Source organism: Miniopterus natalensis, chromosome 12 (assembly GCF_054644295.1).
Source record: "Miniopterus natalensis isolate mMinNat1 chromosome 12, mMinNat1.hap1, whole genome shotgun sequence".
In the NCBI taxonomy this organism is placed as follows: domain Eukaryota; kingdom Metazoa; phylum Chordata; class Mammalia; order Chiroptera; family Miniopteridae; genus Miniopterus; species Miniopterus natalensis.
The window spans coordinates 16,593,515-16,607,476 of record NC_142092.1 but is presented as its reverse complement, the minus strand read 5'-3'; the positions used below and the strand labels follow the sequence as shown (position 1 = coordinate 16,607,476).

The following is a 13,962-nucleotide window of genomic DNA, read 5'->3' as shown; positions in this document are numbered from 1 at the left end:
GAGAGGAGATGAAGACCACCGTCCCATCACAAGGGGCTGCGGCAAAACCTACCACTCCAAAATGCTGCTCTGCCACAAAATGTTTTATTCAAACAGGCTTTTAGCCCCACCAAGGGATCATGCACAAGATTTGAAAGATAGGACCATCTAGTAAAAGAAAAAGAGGAGATAAAAATCACAACTTTTAATTTTTAAAAATCCCAAATTTTGTTCCATGTCCATGCATTCCATAACACATCCATACTATTTCTGGTTTGACAACAGGGGGGAGAAAAACCATGAGGCTTCCACCGGCCCTTGAAAACAAACTACATGCTCTACTAAGAGTCAATGATGTTTAACTTTCATAACACAGAAAATTTCCAGTTCCATATGAGTAAGAAATGGGGGCAGTCGTTCATAAGTGAAATTCAGGAAGTTTTCCGGCTCTCATCTTCCCCTAAATGTTATCATCCTAAGCCATCACATAAGGCACAGAGACCATGAGGCACCCACAGATCGATCTCCGAGTTCAATCATGCCTCCTCTCAAACCAACCGCTTTATTTACAAAGCCACTACCTTTAGCCCAGCAATAAAACTTCTAATGGAATTGCTCAGATTTTCCCAGTTTTCAGTGATCCCCTCCCTACCAATTCTCCAGAGCACTTCACAAGCCTCCTCAACCCTCTTTCTGTGAGGACTTAACTGAGCTCCAACACCTATGCCAGGTCCTTATTGATTTTTACCATGTAGGTGACAAATTAAAAAAACAGCAATATATCAAGATTTCCACAAGTTAAATGCCTTGGCTCTTCATTTTAAATGCTCCTCAAAAACAGCCTCTGTCCCACTCACTGGACCTGCCACCTCCACACTTTTATAACTGCTATTTTCTCCGCTTGGCATCTTCTCTCCCCTATCCCAATTCACACATGTGCTCATCACTATAAAAACTTCACTTACCTTCAAATCCCTCCTTCCCTTTAAAAATAGTTCTCCAAGAGCCTTTTCCTGGTAACTTAGCATGCACTGTATCCTATACTTTTGAGACCCCACCAATAATGACTTCACCTGTAAGTGGCAGTTTCTATGTAGAGACCTCACTAGCATGGAGACTTAAATTAGAAGAGCCTTAGCTCTATGGCTCCAACTCAAATCAGAGTACCCGGCAGGCAGCAGCAACCAGAGACACTCCAATGTCACTGACTAGCCCACCAAGAGCACTCCAACCGCTGGGTGAGCTTCTTTCCCATCCTAACTTAGCCGTGAAAGTACAGAGAAATGATAGCCAAGAAGATCCACAATCAGGGTCCAGAATCAGAAGCAAACTGATAGTATAAGATCCAGACACTCCAGTGACTGTTTTGCATTTTCTCTTTTCCTGGAACACCAAGTGCCCAAGAGGGCTGGGCAATCAGCTTCCCATCAAAAAGGGGAAAGAACCACCCACTTTCTAAGACAGATTGGCTGTTCAACACATGTACAGCAGGCCTCTTGCAGGAGAAAAGGCAAGCTGTCCTGCCAGAGTTCTTAAAAGCGTCTGAGGACAACAATTTTTTTAAGAGGTGAAAAGATATATTCTAATCCATACTGGATAGATAGCCCCCTTTCTCAAATTCAAGGCTTAATAAGAAAACTTTCAATTTTAAAAATTCCTAGAATGTGAGAATTCCAAAATACCAACACTTTTCAGATCAAATAATTACAATAGTCAAACAAGACTAATTATTAAAATTACACAAAGCTTATACAATCAAACCCTAGTGTTTGGAGAAATCATTCTAAAATTTATGTGGTTAAGTGCAATTTAATCCTTTCAGAACTAGTACCCCAAACCACTTAGCTTCTCTCTAAAGTCTGATAAGATTTCCTAACCAATGGAATAAAGGTAAACTATGGCAAAGTAAGCATTAATAGTTTCACCCTGTATCATTAGCGTAATAAGCAAAGACTCAGGACCATACATGGTAGTTCTATGCAGCTCCCAGAAAAATAAAATTTAACAAAAGCTAAAAAGATTACCATTTCTCTTTAATCAAATTTTCCCTCTCATTTCCTCTCTCTCTCTCTCTCTCTCTCACACACACACACACACACACACAAACTCAGAAGACACCTGTATACACACCCGACAAATCAACAACTATCAAAATAAACCACAGGTGTAAAATAACATTATTGCTCTTTAGACATTAAAACACACTTCTAAGCAGTATTTTTCAAAGCCAACCACCCTGAAAAACAAATTAAGCCCCTACCTTCACAAACCATAACCGTAATAGGCTCATGATTAAGTGAGTAATTTATTTGGTTTATATTTTATAAAAAGATTCTCTGAGAGTTCAAGATCCTACCAGTGACTATTTAAAACCCTAAACAAGACAACATTTTAAGTAGTGAACAATAATATGTTCATAGTCCCTAAAGGCACATAAAATGACCCCAAAGAGAGGGCTCTCATAAAACACAGAACATCCTATGACGGGATTTAAAAATCTCAAGATTTCAGGTATTTAAGAAAGAACAGTCCTTTGTTCATTACAAAGCTGACACAAACAAGGCATTTAATGGCCATGTGTCGCCTCTCTGAAAGCGGATTTATTGCTGTTTACCGTTTCCAGGAAAGTATTTCCAAAAGCTAAGCAATAGTTTTTTATACCTACTTCTCTTCACAAGCTGCTCTGTGGCACCACCACCTCCTTACAGACTGAGGAAAATGCTTAAGTGACTGACCTGATCTCACTATTTTTTCCCACCAGGTTGTGAGTATCTTACAAAGGAAGTGTACTCATTCTGTCCTTGGATTTTCTATTGAGTCTAATTTTACAGGAAACAGAACTCTGCAAAGGAAAATACTTCAACAATCAAGGGAAGAATGAAGAACTTTCTAGGTCCTACTACAGAAAGAGTGTCTGCTGTAAAACACTAGTGTTAGAAGGGTAATAAAAGTAAAAGCATAATTCTGGTTCAAGCCTTGGTTTCAGGGCTTTCACTGGATTATGAAGGTGCTGGGTAGTTACAAATGGGGAAGCTTATTACGTATAAAAGCTCTCAGTATCAATACGCTCTGGGTAACTTGCTATCTCCAGTTTAAAAGCCTCTTCATAATTACCATCCATTGGAAGAGTGATTTGACCCGTACCCTGTCCTCTGAGACATTGCATAAAAGGACTCACCTACTCAAAAATCAATCTTTTCAATTAGATGAAAACTTAATGAAAGCTGAGATCATCTTGATGAAAGCAAAATACTGCCAAAAGGCAAAAACAGCTTCACACTCTAACGGTAAACCCACAAAGTTGCCAGCTTATAATTCTGCTGTATAATCACTATGGTCCAAAGATCCGTGAGTTACCTACCTTATGATTTCCTATAAGGTAGTCAGGGGCTTACCATCCTTAGGGAGCCTTGACACTTTCATTGTCAAAATCTATGTACAGGTTTCGTTTCCTGAACAAGAAAGTATTTAATTGTAGCTCTATAACTGCGTCTCTTCAAAACAAAGAGTAACAGCCCAAATATGTGAAAGGTACTCTGGGAACAACTGCACCTGCCCGTGTCCTCTGTATAGGCTGACCTATGATTCAGTATCATGACCGTGAAGTTCAACAGAGGGAAGGAATTTAGGTTTGCTTAGCCACCACCTTAACCCCATTGTTTATGGCCAACAGGAGGGGTGCGTTTGATAGACAGCAAACCACGAAGGATGAGGAACGGGATGGAAAGCAAAGCTGGGCGATGCAGAGTCCAACCCACAGGCATGGCATGGGAGTCAATTTAGCTAAGTGGACACAGGTTGAATTAACCTGACCTTTATGCTTCGATATCCTGATTTATATAATGGATACAATCTGCCCAGCTCTATCTCAAGCTACTAACAATAGGATTTGAACAGCTTAAGTTTTGAGAGAGAAAATGAGCCAAAACCCAGCATAAATCCTACCTTTTGTTTAAAACCAAAAGGGAACATCCATCCCCTCTATTAAATAAAACAAGCCACAAGCATGTTTTTTAAAAATGCGAGCAACCAAAGCACTTCAAAAGAGAACTCTTTTCTAAAAATAATTAAATTAAATCTTAACGCATAGCCCAAGGTAAATGCATGATCCCTAAGTCTCTCATACATCACAGGAGCAGTGTAAATGTGAACACATACTAAGTGAAGAAATGTGTATGTCAGCCTCATGGTATAAGGTTAATCTCATGTAATACACACTTACAGGAGTCCTGAATGCCAGGCACTGGGAACTGAAAATTGAAAGTGGAGGTGCTGAAGGGGAGAGGAGGGAGATCATGACAAAACTAATAAAGACGGGATGAGACGAGATGAAGGATGTTGTGCAGGATTTAGGATTGCCACAACGAGATATGTGATTGAATAGAAAGTCTGGGCTAAGAATTCACTGACCAGGTTCAAGGAAAAAATGTCTGGCTAGCTCACAGTGTCCATGGCACTTGGGAAAGAATGAAGAACTCTGAATGCCTAAGTGTTTGAAATCTGTCCTGCAGGGAGCCACTGAAGGTTTCAGGCAGGAGTGGCAGAGCCAGAGCTGTCCTTTATCTCTCTCCTACATACAAGGTTCTAACTCAAATGTGTCTAAATCCTACAAGGTTATTTTTATCCAAGGAGATGGTTCATAAAAATCAACGCTAAAAAAGTGACAAAGCCAAACAGTGCTCCAACTAATCCACAATTTAGGTCTAATACCTGGACACATAATTCTAGTGCTGCTAAAACCATGGACTCTGGAGCCGGACTGCATGAGTTCTCATTCCAGCTCTACCATTAACTGTGCCTGAGCTGTTTATATAAACCTCTCTGTGCTGCAGTTTCTTATCTGGAAAAATGGGGGAAATTTTACTACCTACACCCCAGAGTTCTGAGAACTTGAGATCAGAGCCCAGGCACAAAGAAAACACCTCCTTCCAAGCGATGCTAACACAACCACTCCTACACCGTGTCCTTTTGACATCTGATCAATGTTATCCTAACACTTCATATCAAATGGAGAAATACCAATTCAGTAGCCTGTGTGTAGGGGGAGGGAGACAGACAGAAGAGTCAGATTTTCCTGCTCCTACCTTCCAAAACCACAAGCTAAAAGCTACATATCTAGGTGAACACTTGTCCTTTCAATATGCCGTGTCCATTTTCCTCCCAAATGGCTTAAAATGGTTCCCTAGCACACGTAATTAAAATTCATTATCTTAAAAAACTGCTGTAGGAAACCCGGCAATCAAATCTGCCACCATCCTTTTTTACGGATAGATATAATTACAACCTAATAGGTGTCACTTAATTAAGACTTAACAATTAGGTTCTTCAAGCCAAAACGCGACCATTGTCTTCCTTGATAGGTGCACAGCATTTCTTCGCAGGTGGTGGTCCTGTGACGTGAAGGGCGGAAGAGCTATTAAAAACTTTTATCAGAATGGCCTTCTAAAGTGCTAACTGCCACCCAATTAGGACAGACAAGTCTGAGCATAGGGAGCCTAACACAACCTCATAGCAGCTTTTTAAATTTTTTCACCTCCATCTCCAAACAGCTGCCCACAAAAGGCCCAAAATAAAAGGTACAGTATTTAACTCTCACCTACTACTTCTAAACAAGAAAACAAAATCACTGGTAGCAGCATCCAACCCTTCCCCTGGTACTGACATAAGCAAAGCAGATCTTTAAAGCAACCCTATGTTGGTCTCCCATTCACACAGACGTAAGAGAACAGAGGCCCCGGAACGACTTGCTCTCCTAAGCCACTCAGGGTCGCAGCAAGGCTGGGACCCAGGTCTCGCCCAGAACGAAACAGACTTTGTTCTCTACCCTCCACCCCACCCTCTGAGTGGAAAAAACAGAAATAATCCAGAGGGCCTACATTTTCAAGTCTGATCACTGTGTCTCTCACATTTAATTACAATACCTACCCCCACTTGCAGCTAAATAAGATTAATTCTTAGTCACTGGTGCTTAATAGTAACTCCTGTTACTCCAGGCAGCCAACACCCCAGTTTGAAAGGGATGTGGATCACTAATTAGTGCATCATCTATTGAGAGCCTGTAATTGCCTTACCACACCCAAGGCCCTTCTGGCTAGACTAAGCTTTTTTACAGACCTAATACACCAAACAAGAGACACGCAGTTGGGCAAGAAATCTATTAAGAATTAGAAAACCCTGAAAGGGCTCTATTTATCACTGAAAAGAGAAATCCAAGCTCTTTCGTTTTCCATTCTCTTTGCTTTCCCAAAAGCTGGGAGAGGTCTCCCAAACAAATCCAAGCCGTTACTCAACGTAGTTGTCGTCCAAGGGGTCTGTGGTGCACAGAACAGAGTTCATCCTTAGGCAAAATTCGAAGGGTTCTAAGTATTGTAGAAATAAAGCCTTAAAGTCCAATAATTCCTCATAAAATGATCTCATTAACATTAGCAAGTATCTTCAATTTTCCAAAGAATTCTGACTCAGGGATGAGAAAAGAAAAGAGCTGCTGTTTTTGAGAGCTTTAAGACAGCATCCTCCATCAACCCTTCACCATAGGCATCATCATGATTCCCATCTGCAGGTCAGTCAGAAGCTTTAAAGCTTGGGGAGTCCGGGTGACTTGAATAAGGACCCTGAATTCCTAGCCTCAGGTGTAACAACGAAGTTCTGACACAGGAGAGTTCCTATTCCTTCCTCCCAGCTTCTCTAACACTGGCAGGTGTCACCAGGTCATCAGCTCAGGTAAGGGCCACTTGACAAGCCCAGATGGTGCAGCCCCGGAGCAGCTCAGCTGCACTGAAAGAGCAGACCTGCCGGCAGGCCTCAGTGAGAACCTGCGACCTTGACTGCGCGCTCTCCCGGCCCTTCCTCCCAGTCAAGGACAACTTGAACTGAACTGCAGCCCCATTTGCTTTCTTAAAATACTATAGGTCATATCCCCATCTTTCCTAAAGTTTTTGTGTCATCTGGGCAGTGTGAGAATGGAAAACCACTTCCCATTACTTGGAATCCCTCTCAGCAAAAGACCCTAAATAAAAAAAAGCAACTTACTCAACGTAAGTTACACCAAAAGCTTAGTGTAACTTAGTTTGGAGAAGCACATAATGCTTGAAATTCTTATTCAAACACTAATTTAGATCTGTCTTCACTTGATTACGGGTACCTTCAAGGGTAGGGAATTATGCTTTTTAAATATCCTCAGAGGATCGCCTTTGCATTTATCAGACGGAAGCCACAGGAAAGCTGGCGTTAACATCTTCCTGCTCCTTCCAAGCAAGGGCGCCTTACATCAATAAACCTTACAGTTGGACCCGGCTTTAAGCCTTAATATTGTGAATCGCATAGCAACCCTCCCTTCCTTCCACTTTTGCTTTTCAATTTGGAATTACATAACAGATGAGGTTGCCCTCCAGACTTTACTTCTCAAAACAGCCCTTTGCCTTTAGAGATACCCTTACCCAGAGACACTTGAAAGTATGAAATATTAACACACACACACACACACAAAAGCTTCACTACTGGAAATCATCTCAAATTTTATATATACAGATAAACTGACTGCTGCCTTATTTCTTTTAAATGAGGCAGAAATTTTCTCAGTTTGAAGATTTCACTTTCACAGCTACAGGGATTTCCAAAATTTAAAAAGTGATGATTGCTATCTTGAATTTTTTCGTTTGAAAGGAATAAAAGTTTTACTATCATTCACTCAATAAATATTAAGCTATAGTGTACAAGGAACTATCACAATATAAAAGTGTCTCTTTGCCCTCAAAGACTTCAGACTTTTCAAAGAATTAAGTTTCTTGCAACCTGAAATTCCGAAATATCAATGATCCTAGAAAAGGGACTGTAGTTTTAAATAAAAATCAGTAACTTTTAGAATGCTAGATGCCACTGGTATAGGCAGGTATGTCTCAATTGGGTCAGGGTATATGAAGGTCTCAAAATTGGAGAAGATACTATTCAGGAATTTGTTATCCAAATTAAATGCATAAACTTGAAAGAAAGATATTCTATCAGAACACTAAATGTGGCATCCTATACAGAGAAATAAATGTGCACCCACTCACCACCGCCACCCCCAATTTGCATTTTAAAGGAAGGAGGAACTACCGAGGCACTTTCTTCTCCCAGCTACCACAGCAACCTGGAGCCCACAAGCGGAGCCCCACCCGACAAGGACCCTCTCTCACCTTCTCCTTCTTACCCACCTGGTCCTATGACTAATTAGGAGGGAAATAAATGCAGTGGAAAGTTTTTTTTAAAGTGCAGGTGTGTTCAACAGCTGACAAAAGAGGTTCTAAGATTCTATATACACCCACAGTACCATTTAGTCAATTTCTATTTAAGAAACAAACTAGGCCAATGAAACCAATGTCGGAAAAGAAAATACTTGGGTGAAATACTCCAAGGTGCATTTTTAGCTCACGTGACCTTCCAAAGTGCTCCAAATGTGTGCACGTAGATGTGTGGGCATGTGTGTATTTACAGAAAGTGAAGCGTTGAGAGCACGATAAAAAAATACATAAATAAATCATAGAACGCTAGTGCTACAAGACACTTCTGAGAGTTGGTGCACAGGCTCAATTTTTAGGAAAGCAAAGTAAGACCTAAGACTGGGACCAAGGTAAAACTTGCGAGTGACAGCACCTAGTCACAGCATTCAAGTCTCCAACATCCAGCACAATCTTACCTTCAATTACCGTAACTGTGTGCAGTTATTCTGAAATTTATACTTCCCCTGGAAAGATGGCTATCCACTCCTCCCTATCATACAGATTCTAAATGCTCTTTTATGGCTCAAATGAGCCTTGTCCTATTTCTCCCCGGAAGCCATTAGTCCAAGAAGTTCTCAAAGTGGGATCTGGGAACCCCTGAGGGTGTCTGAGACCTTTTCATAGATCTGGGAGGTCAAAACAGTACCTCTTTCTCTCTCTCTCTCATAACATACCTTAGAGCTTTCCAAAGTTTTTATGACCTGTGGTATCTGCTCCTGCATTCAGTCTGGTGCAATATGAGAACACAGCTGACTTCTATTAAACCAGATACTAAAGAGATGGGGGAAAATGTAAAACCATGACACTCTTATCACTCTTTTGTTTGAGAAGACAATGCATATCCTTCATTCTTAAAATGTTAATTTTGTTAATATGTTATTGGTTTACTATTTTTAAACTAAAATTATTTTTTAATTTCTAATACGTTAAATACTGATAAACATACTTTGTTTTAGAAAACACTTGAGAATCTGATCAGTCTCCCCCCTCTAACGAGTACTCAGGATGCCAAGTAGCACTGTTTCACTTGGTGGATTCTACCAGGTCACGTAGTTTTCCTCCCGAAGCCCAGCTCCTTCATTCCCAGGCTGCTTTTGCCCTATCAACTTAGGTCCTTTGTTTCCACTTTCCTCACATCAAGCCATCCTGAAAACTGTTCTCAATCTGGTTTCTCTTAAGTTTTCTTTCTAATACTCCCACACTCCACAGGCTTTACAAGAGCCTTCACCACAAAGAAATGTTTCCTTCCTGGGCTTCGAGGCCCTCTGGACACCTACATCCTGTAACAAGTCAAAACCGTTCCCGCAAGATGCTGGGAGGACACCATGCTTAACTCTCCGCCTTTTCTCCTAGAAAAAAAAGAGTCTCCCTCCACATACATAAAGCCTTCCCAACAGTGCCATGTTCACCTAGTTTCACAAATCTTTTCCCAACTATGCAGCCCTTTCTGAACCCTGTAATCAACTCATCCCATTTCCTGCCTATGGGCTGCCAACTGGACTTAAGGATAGCAGCAGAATCCTACTGCTTCTGAACTCCCAATGACATGGCATGAAGCTCGGCTCAACCCAGGCACTGAACACTAATCAACAGTTTAGATGTAGAGAATACTGACGATCTACTAAAATGCTCTGAAAAATACAAAGGAGGTTTTATCTTTTGAAGTAATTAGTAATTATGTTAATATTTTTGAAAGTCTGCTGAACCTTATAAAATGAGAGAGAGAGGTCTAATTCTTCCAACACACACCCCAGAGGTTAACAGATTCATTAACAATGTGAAAATTTGCAAAGGGAATATGAAAGTAAACAAGCACAGATGGGAAAAGCAAGTACACAGAGCTAGATCTTTCTATAATGCTCTTTGCACCTTGCTTTTTACATTTAAGTATCAGCACACAGATAATTCTTTCATTATAGATAACTATTTAATAGAGATACGCCCAAATTAACTTAACCAAACCACTACTGATAAACACCCAAGGTTTAACTATTTCAAAAAAATGCTTGCAATTAATACCTTATACAAGAGGGCAAAAATATAAATTTAAAGATATAAATTGCTGGTTCAGAGTCTATGCGTTTTTAATTATGCTAGTTGCTGCCAGAAAGCCCTCTAAAAACTTAGTAAGTTACAATCCCACCAAGGCATTGCCTGCATTTTTAAAACATGAAACAGAAGTAATGCAGCAGTGTATTACTCCCAATGCAGAGGGGACTGGGAGGAGAAAAGGTATGTCAGGAACCAGCCAGAGGTCTGGAGTAACCAACCACTGTCACTATTCATAAGACAGGAGGCAATACATCTTTAGCATCAGCTCTGCATGTATGAAATGAGCGTATTGGTCCACACTAGGAAAGGGGGCCCCCTCGAGCTCGAATTTACTATATATAAGAAATGCATGTTAAATATAAACACGAAATACTTATTCTTTGGGGCTGCCCAGAAATAACAAAGTGTTAAAAAAAACTGCTGCACTGGGAACATAAATGCTCTGATAAAACCCTGCTAGGAATGTTAAAATGGAAGTGAAATTGAGACCGGAGGAAATGGCCACCTAAGAGGAAAGCTAAAAAAAAAAAAGAATCAAAAATAAACGAACAAGAATTATTTTAATCATTTGGGGGTTTTCCTCACTTAAGACAAGCTGCCTCTCAGAAGAAGAAATATAGCTAAGCGGCTATCACAAGCGAGGACCAAAGCGCCCTGATGGCGACTAATTAATGAAAAGTCACAAACATCCCTTTCAAGTTAACCATGTGAAAGCGTGGATGTTAACAGGAGATATGATTTGCTAAGCTAAATAAAAAGCCTTCATTAACGAGAAGTGACAGGATCACAACCCTGCTGCTGATAAACTGCCAACACACCCAAGGCCTTCGATGAAGGGCTGCCCATTTAACACACTGCAGCTTTAAAATGAGCTACTTCAGAACAAACAGTTCTATGTCACGGCAGGCCGACGACATACCAGATGGAGCTGCTGCTGTACCCTGGATCTGGGGGAGGGCCGCAGGAGTAAACCACAGGAGCAGCCAGCCCAGGAACCCTTCTTAAGGTTCGCCCTCTGTGATTAGAGCATCCACCTTACAGCTCTCAACTTCTCTATCTGCTCCAAAAGAGACTCGGCTTTGAGCAGAAAGGAGCCCTTCTTCCGACAGCCAGAAGCGGCTTCAGGCTGCTATTAAATGACTGGCCTGGTGGTCATCCCTGGAGCCTGCCTCCTTAATCCTGGCAAACACAGCCACTTCAGTCTGGTCCTAAAGCAACAATAATTTTTTTAAAAATATAGCACGCTTTGAAGCTGTATAAAATAGGTCATAAATACATGTAAAAGCGGAGTCTCCATCTAAGCAAAGTGGTTACAGGAGCACCACGCCTGATCTTCTCCTATGTGGTCCAAGTAAATTGTTAAACTCACCAGGTAGGAGACTGCAAATAGATAAGGTGAAGTCTCAGTTATTCACAGGGACAGACAGAGAGAAACATCACTGTTAATGCAAAAGTCGTCTTAAAATATTAAATTAACTACTATCAGCATTTCATTTCTATTGTTTAGTAATAATTAATGTCCATAAAAAACATCAAAATGCTCAGTTTATATATTAAGAATTGTGACTAGCTCCAATTGGTCAAATGTGTATATTATACACGGTGACTTCACAGCAGCCAAGAGTACAAAGACTGAGTATACCATTGGAAAACACATTTACAAGCAGTAAATGTGTTTACCTTTGGCATATATAACTTTTTAACTTTAATATTTATTTTAAAGAAGTAGGCTCCAAGTTCAAGAAATAAAACTCTAAGACAGGATCACTGATATCAAGGAGCTTCCAATGTAACTGAAAACATTTAAGAAATGTCCTAAAAAATGCAACCTAATTTAAAGAACCATTAAGAAAAGGCCAGCCCTGGCCCATTCGACTCAGTGGTTAGAGCACCTGCCTGTGGACCAACAGACAGTGGGTTTGATTCCTGGTCAAGGGCACATACCTCAGCTGCAGGTTTGATCCACAGTCCCAGGTTCAGGGTGCAAGCGGGAGGCAACCAATTGATGTATCTCCCTCTCTCCCTCCCTCCCTCCCCACACCTCCTCCCTCCCCACACCTCCTTCCTCCTTTCCACTCTCTCATAAAAAAAAAAAAAAAAAAAAAATCAATGGAAAAAAATATCCTCAGGTGAGAATAAAAAGGAAAAGACAAAGAGCAGACTCACAGGTCAATGGGAAGTTATTACCCCAGCCCCAGTCCCCACACCAGCCCTCAGCTCTCATCGCTGCCGTCCAAACAGCGCAGGAAGTAGCATCGGAATTCCTCTCTCGTGAACTAAAGCATGTTTTACGTCTCTCCAAGTTCCCCCTTTTCAAGAGTGGAGGCTACCGTGCATATTTTCAACGGCTTTACTAAGGAAAAAGGGAGTGAGGACTTAAAGCTGCGAGGATACAAGGTCCGAGGAGGAAAAAGCTATACCCAGGTGAAACCATTCTAGATGATTAAACTAAAGGGGTTTCAAAGTTTTGATTACCATATAATATTAAAAACAAGAGAAAGCAAGCAATTCTTTTAGCCACCAGAGTACACCTCTCTGAAAAACCTAATGAATTAAGAGTTCAGGGTGGGGCCAAGGTAGGTTCACAGTTGTGAGCATGCGAAATAGAGTGTATTCTTGTATTATTATTTATTATTGTATGATTTTCCATATGAGCTGTAAACCTACTTTTACCCCACCCTGTATATGTTCTAGTAAGTGGAATGATGAAATCATAGGCAGTAAAGAGAATATTTAGTCCTGATGATCTGTGTGGGTGACGACACAAGCCGCATGGAGAATTCACTTCCTCCCCTTCAGCCTCTTTTCTTCCAAGATTTTGCCTGATTACTTAGAGCACTTTCCCTGACTCTATCACTCTCTTACAAACATACAAAACCCTTTAGGATTAAGGGGCTTGCCCAAAAGCCTTTCAGGTCATTTTAAGAAAAAAAATTCTTTTTCAATACATAAATGTCTTCCATACATAAATGAAAACTGCCTAAGCCTCTCCCATCCTAACAAATGTTTTAAAGACAGTTCCAAATTAATACAGTATTTGTGTTTAGTCTAAATGTAAATGAATACTGGGAAGGACACAGCACTGTGAAGGAGTGGAACAGGTTGCCAAGATCTGTCAGAGGGTGTCTATAACAGATTATTCAAAAACTAACCAAATAATTCAGTCGATGACAAACTACAATTCTAGGTGAGTTGGTAGAGTCCTTTAAACGAAGCAAAAAGCTGAACAGACGTTCCTCTTTAGTGTTTACCACCTCAATCAATACACTGGAAAAATGCTACCAAAAAAATACTGATAAATTATACTACAAAATCAGAAAAAGAGAGGACATTTCAAAGCCCCCAGTGATGAGAAGATCTAGACTCTGCAGCTCTCACTGCTGGATCACCTACCTATTCACATGGTGAACCTACAGATGCAAATAAAACTTTCTCAACTGATAGTAAGTTTCAATCAAGTACTGTATTATCTCACCTTTCCTCTATGGTCTTTGTATTCCAAACATCGAATTTAAGTGAATTAAACATCTCCTGAATTTCTACTACAAACAAGGAGTACACTAGGTGCAAGAGATAAAAATAATAAATGAGGCAAATGTTCCCTTTCTAGGGAAGAAAGAAAAGATTCTCTTGACTCTGTCTTCCTCGCCACCCGCCCTCCATCCAATCCGTA

The 13,962-nt window shown here is 40.6% G+C and overlaps 1 protein-coding gene across 1 annotated transcript in view; it reads right to left on the bottom strand.

The window, feature by feature from the left end:
* ELAVL2 (ELAV like RNA binding protein 2) overlaps positions 1 to 13,962 on the bottom strand; it is a 125,546-nt gene that overhangs the window by 94,393 nt on the left and 17,191 nt on the right. The gene's annotated exons all lie outside the window — the stretch shown is intronic.